Source organism: Lissotriton vulgaris, chromosome 1_2, assembly GCF_964263255.1.
Source record: "Lissotriton vulgaris chromosome 1_2, aLisVul1.2, whole genome shotgun sequence".
Classification (NCBI taxonomy): Eukaryota; Metazoa; Chordata; class Amphibia; order Caudata; family Salamandridae; genus Lissotriton; species Lissotriton vulgaris.
This window is the reverse complement of record NC_141686.1, coordinates 100892388-100908935: the sequence shown is the minus strand read 5'-3', so window position 1 is coordinate 100908935 and position 16548 is coordinate 100892388. Positions and strand designations below refer to the sequence as shown.

Below are 16548 nucleotides of genomic sequence, written 5' to 3'. Positions count from 1 at the left end.
TCACTCACTAAATACTAGTATCTATATTGTATTCACATCCCCTTCACAAACTTTCTGACCCTACTTCCTCTCTCCCTTAAATCAGTTCAACCCTCTTCTTTTCCTTTAGGAAACTCCACATCTTTTTAAAGGCCCTTCCCATATTCACACTGCTTCTTGATAAGACATTATTTTCCTTTCTTTGCAGGATAGTGAAATAGATTTTCTTGAAATACGGTTGGCATACCATCAATTCATTACACCGTACTTTATCATTATCCTTACTTAAGCAATGCATTTCATCATTAGGACATGTGCTGTGTTTGCCGGGCATGGTGGCGTGTGCCTGTTGTCCTAGCTACTTGGGAGGCTGAGGCTTGTGGATTGCTTGAGCTCAGGGGTTCTGGGCTGCACTCAGCTGTGTTGATCAGGTGTCCATGCTACGTTGGGTATCAATATGGTGTTCTAGAGGGAGCTCTAGAATTTCAGGTTGTGTATTGAGAGGTGCACCAACCCAGGCTGGAAACAGAGCAGGCCAAAGCTTCCATGCCCATCGGTAGCAGGACAGCACCTGAGAGCAGTAGGTGTAACACAGCTTGAGCAAAATAGTGAGACCTAGCCTCTCTTTTTTTGAATCAAATGTGAACGTTTTGATTTTTACAAGATGGTAATGAATTATTTTTCCAAAACCAAATCTTTGTTTTTCTTTTGATATTTTTGCAGGAAGTACAATGAACATTTGAATAGGGCCGGGCATTCTAGCATAGCAGACAATTCTCCAGAATTGACACATATTGCAACAACAAGCTAGCAGGTGGAGAGGACGGAAAACTCTGTGCAGCCTAGAATAGATGGCTGTGTGATTTTCTGCAAGAATGACTGAAATGCATTCTTCATTTTAGAGCACCTGTAGGATTAAATTGACCTGTCAAGTACAAAAGTATCCTTAGAAGAGCAACTTTGAAATGCATTTGCTGGGTCTTCTGCTGCATTCCTACGTCCAGCTCTAATTCATTTTTTGATTAGCCCTCATTCAATTCCATATATGAATGAGAAGGAGAAATAAGAGGGCCCTTCGCTCTTTGAGAGAAACATGAAAAGACTGAGAACTGTGCAACTCCCAAACATTGGAGCCTTCGGCCTTACTCCAGCCAACTCTTGAGGTTTATACTTTTAAATCTTGATGTTGTTTAACAATACCAGCAGAAGGGATCAGGTTGACAGGCGCTGCAGTTCTCCAGTATGGGGCTGTCCAGATCATTACTGAATCTACCTTGCATTGGCACAGTATAAAATACGTCATGAAGTCTCCTATGAAAATGTATACAAATCTGTTTGAATCACTTTTGTTAGTCAGGGGGACCCATTCGCTGGAAGGGGCAGGGAGGACAAAAATAGCTCATTGGTATAGAACACTGAATTAGCAGCTGATTTTGAGGTGGGAGAAGATCGAGTAATCCAACCGGACCTCAATAAATGGTTTCTTAGTATGCAGTAGCCCGCAACCACTTCTAACCCAAAAGCGTAATCTCATCCTTTTGCAGAATCAGGCAAGCTTTCACCTGCTCAAGCTGAACTGACATTGGTCTTCTTGGCCAGCAAGAGTTACTCTCTTGAAGCTGTTGAGGCTAGAGAACAGAATGACGCGTATTCATTCTTTATAATAACTCTTCTAGCCCTCTCACTCCATACCACTTTATAACTTCCAATGTTGCAGATGTCTTCCATCATTGTGACCCTTGCTACTTTTCTCAACATTGGCTGGCTCGGCATAACAAGAAGGGATGGATGGCTACAGGAGAGCCTGAATTGTGCCTGTAAGGTTCTACAGGGAGTCACTGGCAGATAATGAGAAACTCAGCCCTAAGTTGGCTCTTCTCTCTCACTTTCTTTCTCCTCTCTCCCTCTACCTATCTCTCACTCACTAAATACTAGTATCTATATTGTATTCACATCCCCTTCACAAACTTTCTGACCCTATTTCCTCTCTCCCTTAAATCAGTTCAACCCTCTTCTTTTCCTTTAGGAAACTCCACATCTTTTTAAAGGCCCTTCCCATATTCACACTGCTTCTTGATAAGACATTATTTTCCTTTCTTTGCAGGATAGTGAAATAGATTTTCTTGAAATACGGTTGGCATACCATCAATTCATTACACCGTACTTTATCATTATCCTTACTTAAGCAATGCATTTCATCATTAGGACATGTGCTGTGTTTGCCGGGCATGGTGGCGTGTGCCTGTTGTCCTAGCTACTTGGGAGGCTGAGGCTTGTGGATTGCTTGAGCTCAGGGGTTCTGGGCTGCACTCAGCTGTGTTGATCAGGTGTCCATGCTACGTTGGGTATCAATATGGTGTTCTAGAGGGAGCTCTAGAATTTCAGGTTGTGTATTGAGAGGTGCACCAACCCAGGCTGGAAACAGAGCAGGCCAAAGCTTCCATGCCCATCGGTAGCAGGACAGCACCTGAGAGCAGTAGGTGTAACACAGCTTGAGCAAAATAGTGAGACCTAGCCTCTCTTTTTTTGAATCAAATGTGAACGTTTTGATTTTTACAAGATGGTAATGAATTATTTTTCCAAAACCAAATCTTTGTTTTTCTTTTGATATTTTTGCAGGAAGTACAATGAACATTTGAATAGGGCCGGGCATTCTAGCATAGCAGACAATTCTCCAGAATTGACACATATTGCAACAACAAGCTAGCAGGTGGAGAGGACGGAAAACTCTGTGCAGCCTAGAATAGATGGCTGTGTGATTTTCTGCAAGAATGACTGAAATGCATTCTTCATTTTAGAGCACCTGTAGGATTAAATTGATCTGTCAAGTACAAAAGTATCCTTAGAAGAGCAACTTTGAAATGCATTTGCTGGGTCTTCTGCTGCATTCCTACGTCCAGCTCTAATTCATTTTTTGATTAGCCCTCATTCAATTCCATATATGAATGAGAAGGAGAAATAAGAGGGCCCTTCGCTCTTTGAGAGAAACATGAAAAGACTGAGAACTGTGCAACTCCCAAACATTGGAGCCTTCGGCCTTACTCCAGCCAACTCTTGCGGTTTAATACTTTTAAATCTTGATGTTGTTTAACAATACCAGCAGAAGGGATCAGGTTGACAGGCGCTGCAGTTCTCCAGTATGGGGCTGTCCAGATCATTACTGAATCTACCTTGCATTGGCACAGTATAAAATACGTCATGAAGTCTCCTATGAAAAGGTATACAAATCTGTTTGAATCACTTTTGTTAGTCAGGGGGACCCATTCGCTGGAAGGGGCAGGGAGGACAAAAATAGCTCATTGGTATAGAACACTGAATTAGCAGCTGATTTTGAGGTGGGAGAAGATCGAGTAATCCAACCGGACCTCAATAAATGGTTTCTTAGTATGCAGTAGCCCGCAACCACTTCTAACCCAAAAGCGTAATCTCATCCTTTTGCAGAATCAGGCAAGCTTTCACCTGCTCAAGCTGAACTGACATTGGTCTTCTCGGCCAGCAAGAGTTCCTCTCTTGAAGCTGTTGAGGCTAGAGAACAGAATGACGCGTATTCATTCTTTATAATAACTCTTCTAGCCCTCCCACTCCATACCACTTTATAACTTCCAATGTTGCAGATGTCTTCCATCATTGTGACCCTTGCTACTTTTCTCAACATTGGCTGGCTCGGCATAACAAGAAGGGATGGATGGCTACAGGAGAGCCTGAATTGTGCCTGTAAGGTTCTACAGGGAGTCACTGGCAGATAATGAGAAACTCAGCCCTAAGTTGGCTCTTCTCTCTCACTTTCTTTCTCCTCTCTCCCTCTACCTATCTCTCACTCTCTAAATACTAGTATCTATATTGTATTCACATCCCCTTCACAAACTTTCTGACCCTATTTCCTCTCTCCCTTAAATCAGTTCAACCCTCTTCTTTTCCTTTAGGAAACTCCACATCTTTTTTAAAGGCCCTTCCCATATTCACACTGCTTCTTGATAAGACATTATTTTCCTTTCTTTGAAGGATAGTGAAATAGATTTTCTTGAAATACGGTTGGCATACCATCAATTCATTACACCGTACTTTATCATTATCCTTTCTTAAGCAATGCATTTCATCATTAGGACATGTGCTGTGTTTGCCAGGCATGGTGGCGTGTGCCTGTTGTCCTAGCTACTTGGGAGGCTGAGGCTTGTGGATTGCTTGAGCTCAGGGGTTCTGGGCTGCACTCAGCTGTGTTGATCAGGTGTCCATGCTACGTTGGGTATCAATATGGTGTTCTAGAGGGAGCTCTAGAATTTCAGGTTGTGTAATGAGAGGTGCACCGACCCAGGCTGGAAACAGAGCAGGCCAAAGCTTCCATGCCCATCGGTAGCAGGACAGCACCTGAGAGCAGTAGGTGTAACACAGCTTGAGCAAAATAGTGAGACCTAGCCTCTCTTTTTTTGACTCAAATGTGAACGTTTTGATTTTTACAAGATGGTAATGAATTATTTTTCCAAAACCAAATCTTTGTTTTTCTTTTGATATTTTTGCAGGAAGTACAATGAACATTTGAATAGGGCTGGGCATTCTAGCATAGCAGACAATTCTCCAGAATTGCAACATATTGCAACAACAAGCTAGCAGGTGGAGAGGACGGAAAACTCTGTGCAGCCTAGAATAGATGGCTGTGTGATTTTCTGCAAGAATGACTGAAATGCATTCTTCATTTTAGAGCACCTGTAGGATTAAATTGATCTGTCAAGTACAAAAGTATCCTTAGAAGAGCAACTTTGAAATGCATTTGCTGGGTCTTCTGCTGCATTCCTACGTCCAGCTCTAATTCATTTTTTGATTAGCCCTCATTCAATTCCATATATGAATGAGAAGGAGAAATAAGAGGGCCCTTCGCTCTTTGAGAGGAACATGAAAAGACTGAGAACTGTGCAACTCCCAAACATTGGAGCCTTCGGCCTTACTCCAGCCAACTCTTGCGGTTTAATACTTTTAAATCTTGATGTTGTTTAACAATACCAGCAGAAGGGATCAGGTTGACAGGCGCTGCAGTTCTCCAGTATGGGGCTGTCCAGATCATTACTCAATCTACCTTGCATTGGCACAGTATAAAATACATCATGAAGTCTTCTATGAAAAGGTATACAAATCTGTTTGAATCACTTTTGTTAGTCAGGGGGACCCATTCGCTGGAAGGGGCAGGGAGGACAAAAATAGCTCATTGGTATAGAACACTGAATTAGCAGCTGATTTTGAGGTGGGAGAAGATCGAGTAATCCAACCGGACCTCAATAAACGGTTTCTTAGTATGCAGTAGCCCGCAACCACTTCTAACCCAAAAGCGTAATCTCATCCTTTTGCAGAATCAGGCAAGCTTTCACCTGCTCAAGCTGAACTGACATTGGTCCTCTTGGCCAGCAAGAGTTACTCTCTTGAAGCTGTTGAGGCTAGAGAACAGAATGACGCATATTCATTCTTTATAATAACTCTTCTAGCCCTCCCACTGCATACCACTTTATAACTTCCAATGTGGCAGATGTCTTCCATCATTGTGACCCTTGCTACTTTTCTCAACATTGGCTGGCTCGGCATAACAAGAAGGGATGGATGGCTACAGGAGAGCCTGAATTGTGCCTGTAAGGTTCTACAGGGAGTCACTGGCAGATAATGAGAAACTCAGCCCTAAGTTGGCTCTTCTCTCTCACTTTCTTTCTCCTCTCTCCCTCTACCTATCTCTCACTCTCTAAATACTAGTATCTATATTGTATTCACAACCCCTTCACAAACTTTCTGACCCTACTTCCTCTCTCCTTTAAATCAGTTCAACCCTCTTCTTTTCCTTTAGGAAACTCCACATCTTTTTTAAAGGCCCTTCCCATATTCACACTGCTTCTTGATAAGACATTATTTTCCTTTCTTTGAAGGATAGTGAAATAGATTTTCTTGAAATACGGTTGGCATACCATCAATTCATTACACCGTACTTTATCATTATCCTTACTTAAGCAATGCATTTCATCATTAGGACATGTGCTGTGTTTGCCGGGCATGGTGGCGTGTGCCTGTTGTCCTAGCTACTTGGGAGGCTGAGGCTTGTGGATTGCTTGAGCTCAGGGGTTCTGGGCTGCACTCTGCTGTGTTGATCAGGTGTCCATGCTACGTTGGGTATCAATATGGTGTTCTAGAGGGAGCTCTAGAATTTCAGGTTGTGTAATGAGAGGTGCACCGACCCAGGCTGGAAACAGAGCAGGCCGAAATGTCCATGCCCATCGGTAGCAGGACAGCACCTGAGAGCAGTAGGTGTAACACAGCTTGAGCAAAATAGTGAGACCTAGCCTCTCTTTTTTTGACTCAAATGTGAACGTTTTGATTTTTACAAGATGGTAATGAATTATTTTTCCAAAACCAAATCTTTGTTTTTCTTTTGATATTTTTGCAGGAAGTACAATGAACATTTGAACTGGGCCGGGCATTCTAGCATAGCAGACAATTCTCCAGAATTGCGACATATTGCAACAACAAGCTAGCAGGTGGAGAGGACGGAAAACTCTGTGCAGCCTAGAATAGATGGCTGTGTGATTTTCTGCAAGGATGACTGAAATGCATTCTTCATTTTAGAGCACCTGTAGGATTAAATTGATCTGTCAAGTACAAAGGTATCCTTAGAAGAGTAACTTTGAAATGCGTTTGCTGGGTCTTCTGCTGCATTCCTACGTCCAGCTCTAATTCATTTTTTGATTAGCCCTCATTCAATTCCATATATGAATGAGAAGGAGAAATAAGAGGGCCCTTCGCTCTTTGAGAGAAACATGAAAAGACTGAGAACTGTGCAACTCCCAAACATTGGAGCCTTCGGCCATACTCCAGCCAACTCTTGCGGTTTAATACTTTTAAATCTTGATGTTGTTTAACAATACCAGCAGAAGGGATCAGGTTGACAGGCGCTGCAGTTCTCCAGTATGGGGCTGTCCAGATCATTACTCAATCTACCTTGCATTGGCACAGTATAAAATACGTCATGAAGTCTCCTATGAAAAGGTATACAAATCTGTTTGAATCACTTTTGTTAGTCAGGGGGACCCATTCGCTGGAAGGGGCAGGGAGGACAAAAATAGCTCATTGGTATAGAACACTGAATTAGCAGCTGATTTTGAGGTGGGAGAAGATCGAATAAACCAACCGGACCTCAATAAACGGTTTCTTAGTATGCAGTAGCCCGCAACCACTTCTAACCCAAAAGCGTAATCTCATCCTTTTGCAGAATCAGGCAAGCTTTCACCTGCTCAAGCTGAACTGACATTGGTCTTCTTGGCCAGCAAGAGTTACTCTCTTGAAGCTGTTGAGGCTAGAGAACAGAATGACGCATATTCATTCTTTATAATAACTCTTCTAGCCCTCCCACTCCATACCACTTTATAACTTCCAATGTGGCAGATGTCTTCCATCATTGTGACCCTTGCTGCTTTTCTCAACATTGGCTGGCTCGGCATAACAAGAAGGGATGAATGGCTACAGGAGAGCCTGAATTGTGCCTGTAAGGTTCTACAGGGAGTCACTGGCAGATAATGAGAAACTCAGCCCTAAGTTGGCTCTTCTCCCTCACTTTCTTTCTCCTCTCTCCCTCTACCTATCTCTCACTCTCTAAATACTAGTATCTATATTGTATTCACATCCCCTTCACAAACTTTCTGACCCTACTTCCTCTCTCCCTTAAATCAGTTCAACCCTCTTCTTTTCCTTTAGGAAACTCCACATCTTTTTTAAAGGCCCTTCCCATATTCACACTGCTTCTTGATAAGACATTATTTTTCTTTCTTTGCAGGATAGTGAAATAGATTTTCTTTAAATACGGTTGGCATACCATCAATTCATTACACCGTACTTTATCATTATCCTTACTTAAGCAATGCATTTCATCATTAGGACATGTGCTGTGTTTGCCGGGTATGGTGGTGTGTGCCTGTTGTCCTAGCTACTTGGGAGGCTGAGGCTTGTGGATTGCTTGAGCTCAGGGGTTCTGGGCTGCACTCAGCTGTGTTGATCAGGTGTCCATGCTACGTTGGGTATCAATATGGTGTTCTAGAGGGAGCTCTAGAATTTCAGGTTGTGTAATGAGAGGTGCACCAACCCAGGCTGGAAACAGAGCAGGCCAAAGCTTCCATGCCCATCGGTAGCAGGACAGCACCTGAGAGCAGTAGGTGTAACACAGCTTGAGCAAAATAGTGAGACCTAGCCTCTCTTTTTTTGACTCAAATGTGAACGTTTTGATTTTTACAAGATGGTAATGAATTATTTTTCCAAAACCAAATCTTTGTTTTTCTTTTGATATTTTTGCAGGAAGTACAATGAACATTTGAACTGGGCCGGGCATTCTAGCATAGCAGACAATTCTCCAGAATTGCGACATATTGCAACAACAAGCTAGCAGGTGGAGAGGACGGAAAACTCTGTGCAGCCTAGAATAGATGGCTGTGTGATTTTCTGCAAGGATGACTGAAATGCATTCTTCATTTTAGAGCACCTGTAGGATTAAATTGATCTGTCAAGTACAAAGGTATCCTTAGAAGAGCAACTTTGAAATGCGTTTGCTGGGTCTTCTGCTGCATTCCTACGTCCAGCTCTAATTCATTTTTTGATTAGCCCTCATTCAATTCCATATATGAATGAGAAGGAGAAATAAGAGGGCCCTTCGCTCTTTGAGAGAAACATGAAAAGACTGAGAACTGTGCAACTCCCAAACATTGGAGCCTTCGGCCTTACTCTAGCCAACTCTTGCGGTTTAATACTTTTAAATCTTGATGTTGTTTAACAATACCAGCAGAAGGGATCAGGTTGACAGGCGCTGCAGTTCTCCAGTATGGGGCTGTCCAGATCATTACTCAATCTACCTTGCATTGGCACAGTATAAAATATGTCATGAAGTCTCCTATGAAAAGGTATACAAATCTGTTTGAATCACTTTTGTTAGTCAGGGGGACCCATTCGCTGGAAGGGGCAGGGAGGAAAAAAATAGCTCATTGGTATAGAACACTGAATTAACAGCTGATTTTGAGGTGGGAGAAGATCGAGTAATCCAACCGGACCTCAATAAACGGTTTCTTAGTATGCAGTAGCCCGCAACCACTTCTAACCCAAAATCGTAATCTCATCCTTTTGCAGAATCAGGCAAGCTTTCACCTGCTCAAGCTGAACTGACATTGGTCTTCTTGGCCAGCAAGTGTTACTCTCTTGAAGCTGTTGAGGCTAGAGAACAGAATGACGCATATTCATTCTTTATAATAACTCTTCTAGCCCTCCCACTCCATACCACTTTATAACTTCCAATGTGGCAGATGTCTTCCATCATTGTGACCCTTGCTGCTTTTCTCAACATTGGCTGGCTCGGCATAACAAGAAGGGATGGTTGGCTACAGGAGAGCTTGAATTGTGCCTGTAAGGTTCTACAGGGAGTCACTGGCAGATAATGAGAAACTCAGCCCTAAGTTGGCTCTTCTCCCTCACTTTCTTTCTCCTCTCTCCCTCTACCTATCTCTCACTCACTAAATACTAGTATCTATATTGTATTCACACCCCCTTCACAAACTTTCTGACCCTACTTCCTCTCTCCCTTAAATCAGTTCAACCCTCTTCTTTTCCTTTAGGAAACTCCACATCTTTTTTAAAGGCCCTTCCCATATTCACACTGCTTCTTGATAAGACATTATTTTCCTTTCTTTGCAGGATAGTGAAATAGATTTTCTTGAAATACGGTTGGCATACCATCAATTCATTACACCGTACTTTATCATTATCCTTACTTAAGCAATGCATTTCATCATTAGGACATGTGCTGTGTTTGCCGGGCATGGTGGCGTGTGCCTGTTGTCCTAGCTACTTGGGAGGCTGAGGCTTGTGGATTGCTTGAGCTCAGGGGTTCTGGGCTGCACTCAGCTGTGTTGATCAGGTGTCCATGCTACGTTGGGTATCAATATGGTGTTCTAGAGGGAGCTCTAGAATTTCAGGTTGTGTAATGAGAGGTGCACCAACCCAGGCTGGAAACAGAGCAGGCCAAAGCTTCCATGCCCATCAGTAGCAGGACAGCACCTGAGAGCAGTAGGTGTAACACAGCTTGAGCAAAATAGTGAGACCTAGCCTCTCTTTTTTTGACTCAAATGTGAACGTTTTGATTTTTACAAGATGGTAATGAATTATTTTTCCAAAACCAAATCTTTGTTTTTCTTTTGATATTTTTGCAGGAAGTACAATGAACATTTGAATAGGGCTGGGCATTCTAGCATAGCAGACAATTCTCCAGAATTGCAACATATTGCAACAACAAGCTAGCAGGTGGAGAGGACGGAAAACTCTGTGCAGCCTAGAATAGATGGCTGTGTGATTTTCTGCAAGAATGACTGAAATGCATTCTTCATTTTAGAGCACCTGTAGGATTAAATTGATCTGTCAAGTACAAAAGTATCCTTAGAAGAGCAACTTTGAAATGCATTTGCTGGGTCTTCTGCTGCATTCCTACGTCCAGCTCTAATTAATTTTTTGATTAGCCCTCATTCAATTCCATATATGAATGAGAAGGAGAAATAAGAGGGCCCTTCGCTCTTTGAGAGAAACATGAAAAGACTGAGAACTGTGCAACTCCCAAACATTGGAGCCTTCGGCCTTACTCCAGCCAACTCTTGCGGTTTAATACTTTTAAATCTTGATGTTGTTTAACAATACCAGCAGAAGGGATCAGGTTGACAGGCGCTGCAGTTCTCCAGTATGGGGCTGTCCAGATCATTACTCAATCTACCTTGCATTGGCACAGTATAAAATACGTCATGAAGTCTCCTATGAAAAGGTATACAAATCTGTTTGCATCACTTTTGTTAGTCAGGGGGACCCATTCGCTGGAAGGGGCAGGGAGGACAAAAATAGCTCATTGGTATAGAACACTGAATTAGCAGCTGATTTTGAGGTGGGAGAAGATCGAGTAATCCAACCGGACCTCAATAAACGGTTTTTTAGTATGCAGTAGCTCGCAACCACTTCTAACCCAAAAGCGTAATCTCATCCTTTTGCAGAATCAGGCAAGCTTTCACCTGCTCAAGCTGAACTGACATTGGTCTTCTTGGCCAGCAAGAGTTACTCTCTTGAAGCTGTTGAGGCTAGAGAACAGAATGACGCATATTCATTCTTTATAATAACTCTTCTAGCCCTCCCACTGCATACCACTTTATAACTTCCAATGTGGCAGATGTCTTCCATCATTGTGACCCTTGCTGCTTTTCTCAACATTGGCTGGCTCGGCATAACAAGAAGGGATGGATGGCTACAGAAGAGCCTGAATTGTGCCTGTAAGGTTCTACAGGGAGTCACTGGCAGATAATGAGAAACTCAGCCCTAAGTTGGCTCTTCTCCCTCACTTTCTTTCTCCTTTCTCCCTCTACCTATCTCTCACTCACTAAATACTAGTATCTATATTGTATTCACATCCCCTTCACAAACTTTCTGACCCTACTTCCTCTCTCCCTTAAATCAGTTCAACCCTCTTCTTTTCCTTTAGGAAACTCCACATCTTTTTAAAGGCCCTTCCCATATTCACACTGCTTCTTGATAAGACATTATTTTCCTTTCTTTGCAGGATAGTGAAATAGATTTTCTTGAAATACGGTTGGCATACCATCAATTCATTACACCGTACTTTATCATTATCCTTACTTAAGCAATGCATTTCATCATTAGGACATGTGCTGTGTTTGCCGGGCATGGTGGCGTGTGCCTGTTGTCCTAGCTACTTGGGAGGCTGAGGCTTGTGGATTGCTTGAGCTCAGGGGTTCTGGGCTGCACTCAGCTGTGTTGATCAGGTGTCCATGCTACGTTGGGTATCAATATGGTGTTCTAGAGGGAGCTCTAGAATTTCAGGTTGTGTAAAGAGAGGTGCACCGACCCAGGCTGGAAACAGAGCAGGCCAAAGCTTCCATGCCCATCGGTAGCAGGACAGCACCTGAGAGCAGTAGGTGTAACACAGATTGAGCAAAATAGTGAGACCTAGCCTCTCTTTTTTTGACTCAAATGTGAACGTTTTGATTTTCACAAGATGGTAATGAATTATTTTTCCAAAACCAAATCTTTGTTTTTCTTTTGATATTTTTGCAGGAAGTACAATGAACATTTGAACTGGGCCGGGCATTCTAGCATAGCAGACAATTCTCCAGAATTGCGACATATTGCAACAACAAGCTAGCAGGTGGAGAGGACGGAAAACTCTGTGCAGCCTAGAATAGATGGCTGTGTGATTTTCTGCAAGGATGACTGAAATGCATTCTTCATTTTAGAGCACCTGTAGGATTAAATTGATCTGTCAAGTACAAAGGTATCCTTAGAAGAGTAACTTTGAAATGCGTTTGCTGGGTCTTCTGCTGCATTCCTACGTCCAGCTCTAATTCATTTTTTGATTAGCCCTCATTCAATTCCATATATGAATGAGAAGGAGAAATAAGAGGGCCCTTCGCTCTTTGAGAGAAACATGAAAAGACTGAGAACTGTGCAACTCCCAAACATTGGAGCCTTCGGCCATACTCCAGCCAACTCTTGCGGTTTAATACTTTTAAATCTTGATGTTGTTTAACAATACCAGCAGAAGGGATCAGGTTGACAGGCGCTGCAGTTCTCCAGTATGGGGCTGTCCAGATCATTACTCAATCTACCTTGCATTGGCACAGTATAAAATACGTCATGAAGTCTCCTATGAAAAGGTATACAAATCTGTTTGAATCACTTTTGTTAGTCAGGGGGACCCATTCGCTGGAAGGGGCAGGGAGGACAAAAATAGCTCATTGGTATAGAACACTGAATTAGCAGCTGATTTTGAGGTGGGAGAAGATCGAATAAACCAACCGGACCTCAATAAACGGTTTCTTAGTATGCAGTAGCCCGCAACCACTTCTAACACAAAAGCGTAATCTCATCCTTTTGCAGAATCAGGCAAGCTTTCACCTGCTCAAGCTGAACTGACATTGGTCTTCTTGGCCAGCAAGAGTTACTCTCTTGAAGCTGTTGAGGCTAGAGAACAGAATGACGCATATTCATTCTTTATAATAACTCTTCTAGCCCTCCCACTCCATACCACTTTATAACTTCCAATGTGGCAGATGTCTTCCATCATTGTGACCCTTGCTGCTTTTCTCAACATTGGCTGGCTCGGCATAACAAGAAGGGATGAATGGCTACAGGAGATCCTGAATTGTGCCTGTAAGGTTCTACAGGGAGTCACTGGCAGATAATGAGAAACTCAGCCCTAAGTTGGCTCTTCTCCCTCACTTTCTTTCTCCTCTCTCCCTCTACCTATCTCTCACTCTCTAAATACTAGTATCTATATTGTATTCACATCCCCTTCACAAACTTTCTGACCCTACTTCCTCTCTCCCTTAAATCAGTTCAACCCTCTTCTTTTCCTTTAGGAAACTCCACATCTTTTTTAAAGGCCCTTCCCATATTCACACTGCTTCTTGATAAGACATTATTTTTCTTTCTTTGCAGGATAGTGAAATAGATTTTCTTTAAATACGGTTGGCATACCATCAATTCATTACACCGTACTTTATCATTATCCTTACTTAAGCAATGCATTTCATCATTAGGACATGTGCTGTGTTTGCCGGGCATGGTGGCGTGTGCCTGTTGTCCTAGCTACTTGGGAGGCTGAGGCTTGTGGATTGCTTGAGCTCAGGGGTTCTGGGCTGCACTCAGCTGTGTTGATCAGGTGTCCATGCTACGTTGGGTATCAATATAGTGTTCTAGAGGGAGCTCTAGAATTTCAGGTTGTGTAATGAGAGGTGCACCGACCCAGGCTGGAAACAGAGCAGGCCAAAGCTTCCATGCCCATCGGTAGCAGGACAGCACCTGAGAGCAGTAGGTGTAACACAGCTTGAGCAAAATAGTGAGACCTAGCCTCTCTTTTTTTGACTCAAATGTGAACGTTTTGATTTTTACAAGATGGTAATGAATTATTTTTCCAAAACCAAATCTTTGTTTTTCTTTTGATATTTTTGCAGGAAGTACAATGAACATTTGAACTGGGCCGGGCATTCTAGCATAGCAGACAATTCTCCAGAATTGCGACATATTGCAACAACAAGCTAGCAGGTGGAGAGGACGGAAAACTCTGTGCAGCCTAGAATAGATGGCTGTGTGATTTTCTGCAAGGATGACTGAAATGCATTCTTCATTTTAGAGCACCTGTAGGATTAAATTGATCTGTCAAGTACAAAGGTATCCTTAGAAGAGCAACTTTGAAATGCGTTTGCTGGGTCTTCTGCTGCATTCCTACGTCCAGCTCTAATTCATTTTTTGATTAGCCCTCATTCAATTCCATATATGAATGAGAAGGAGAAATAAGAGGGCCCTTCGCTCTTTGAGAGAAACATGAAAAGACTGAGAACTGTGCAACTCCCAAACATTGGAGCCTTCGGCCTTACTCCAGCCAACTCTTGCGGTTTAATACTTTTAAATCTTGATGTTGTTTAACAATACCAGCAGAAGGGATCAGGTTGACAGGCGCTGCAGTTCTCCAGTATGGGGCTGTCCAGATCATTACTCAATCTACCTTGCATTGGCACAGTATAAAATACGTCATGAAGTCTCCTATGAAAAGGTATACAAATCTGTTTGAATCACTTTTGTTAGTCAGGGGGACCCATTCGCTGGAAGGGGCAGGGAGGACAAAAATAGCTCATTGGTATAGAACACTGAATTAACAGCTGATTTTGAGGTGGGAGAAGATCGAGTAATCCAACCGGACCTCAATAAACGGTTTCTTAGTATGCAGTAGCCCGCAACCACTTCTAACCCAAAAGCGTAATCTCATCCTTTTGCAGAATCAGGCAAGCTTTCACCTGCTCAAGCTGAACTGACATTGGTCTTCTTGGCCAGCAAGTGTTACTCTCTTGAAGCTGTTGAGGCTAGAGAACAGAATGACGCATATTCATTCTTTATAATAACTCTTCTAGCCCTCCCACTCCATACCACTTTATAACTTCCAATGTGGCAGATGTCTTCCATCATTGTGACCCTTGCTGCTTTTCTCAACATTGGCTGGCTCGGCATAACAAGAAGGGATGGTTGGCTACAGGAGAGCTTGAATTGTGCCTGTAAGGTTCTACAGGGAGTCACTGGCAGATAATGAGAAACTCAGCCCTAAGTTGGCTCTTCTCCCTCACTTTCTTTCTCCTCTCTCCCTCTACCTATCTCTCACTCACTAAATACTAGTATCTATATTGTATTCACACCCCCTTCACAAACTTTCTGACCCTACTTCCTCTCTCCCTTAAATCAGTTCAACCCTCTTCTTTTCCTTTAGGAAACTCCACATCTTTTTTAAAGGCCCTTCCCATATTCACACTGCTTCTTGATAAGACATTATTTTCCTTTCTTTGCAGGATAGTGAAATAGATTTTCTTGAAATACGGTTGGCATACCATCAATTCATTACACCGTACTTTATCATTATCCTTACTTAAGCAATGCATTTCATCATTAGGACATGTGCTGTGTTTGCCGGGCATGGTGGCGTGTGCCTGTTGTCCTAGCTACTTGGGAGGCTGAGGCTTGTGGATTGCTTGAGCTCAGGGGTTCTGGGCTGCACTCAGCTGTGTTGATCAGGTGTCCATGCTACGTTGGGTATCAATATGGTGTTCTAGAGGGAGCTCTAGAATTTCAGGTTGTGTAATGAGAGGTGCACCGACCCAGGCTGGAAACAGAGCAGGCCAAAGCTTCCATGCCCATCAGTAGCAGGACAGCACCTGAGAGCAGTAGGTGTAACACAGCTTGAGCAAAATAGTGAGACCTAGCCTCTCTTTTTTTGACTCAAATGTGAACGTTTTGATTTTTACAAGATGGTAATGAATTATTTTTCCAAAACCAAATCTTTGTTTTTCTTTTGATATTTTTGCAGGAAGTACAATGAACATTTGAATAGGGCTGGGCATTCTAGCAGAGCATACAATTCTCCAGAATTGCAACATATTGCAACAACAAGCTAGCAGGTGGAGAGGACGGAAAACTCTGTGCAGCCTAGAATAGATGGCTGTGTGATTTTCTGCAAGAATGACTGAAATGCATTCTTCATTTTAGAGCACCTGTAGGATTAAATTGATCTGTCAAGTACAAAAGTATCCTTAGAAGAGCAACTTTGAAATGCATTTGCTGGGTCTTCTGCTGCATTCCTACGTCCAGCTCTAATTCATTTTTTGATTAGCCCTCATTCAATTCCATATATGAATGAGAAGGAGAAATAAGAGGGCCCTTCGCTCTTTGAGAGAAACATGAAAAGACTGAGAACTGTGCAACTCCCAAACATTGGAGCCTTCGGCCTTACTCCAGCCAACTCTTGCGGTTTAATACTTTTAAATCTTGATGTTGTTTAACAATACCAGCAGAAGGGATCAGGTTGACAGGCGCTGCAGTTCTCCAGTATGGGGCTGTCCAGATCATTACTCAATCTACCTTGCATTGGCACAGTATAAAATACGTCATGAAGTCTCCTATGAAAAGGTATACAAATCTGTTTGCATCACTTTTGTTAGTCAGGGGGACCCATTCGCTGGAAGGGGCAGGGAG

At 42.7% G+C, this 16548-nt stretch overlaps 9 non-coding genes across 9 annotated transcripts; all 9 read left to right on the top strand.

Moving 5' to 3' along the window:
• The first annotated feature begins 304 nt into the window (after positions 1 to 304).
• LOC147734331 (signal recognition particle RNA) lies at positions 305 to 604 on the top strand. The gene has a single exon (XR_015308172.1).
• Positions 605 to 2200: 1596 nt separating this feature from the next.
• On the top strand, positions 2201 to 2500 carry LOC147734330 (signal recognition particle RNA). Its single transcript, XR_015308171.1, has one exon.
• Positions 2501 to 4098: 1598 nt separating this feature from the next.
• LOC147734329 (signal recognition particle RNA) lies at positions 4099 to 4398 on the top strand. Its single transcript, XR_015307888.1, has one exon.
• A 1598-nt stretch (positions 4399 to 5996) lies between these two features.
• LOC147734328 (signal recognition particle RNA) lies at positions 5997 to 6296 on the top strand. The gene has a single exon (XR_015307983.1).
• Positions 6297 to 7894: 1598 nt separating this feature from the next.
• Positions 7895 to 8194, top strand: LOC147734327 (signal recognition particle RNA). Its single transcript, XR_015308146.1, has one exon.
• Positions 8195 to 9792: 1598 nt separating this feature from the next.
• On the top strand, positions 9793 to 10092 carry LOC147734326 (signal recognition particle RNA). The gene has a single exon (XR_015308136.1).
• A 1597-nt stretch (positions 10093 to 11689) lies between these two features.
• Positions 11690 to 11989, top strand: LOC147734325 (signal recognition particle RNA). The gene has a single exon (XR_015308156.1).
• A 1598-nt stretch (positions 11990 to 13587) lies between these two features.
• On the top strand, positions 13588 to 13887 carry LOC147734324 (signal recognition particle RNA). Its single transcript, XR_015308012.1, has one exon.
• Positions 13888 to 15485: 1598 nt separating this feature from the next.
• LOC147734323 (signal recognition particle RNA) lies at positions 15486 to 15785 on the top strand. Its single transcript, XR_015307943.1, has one exon.
• Positions 15786 to 16548: the final 763 nt, after the last annotated feature.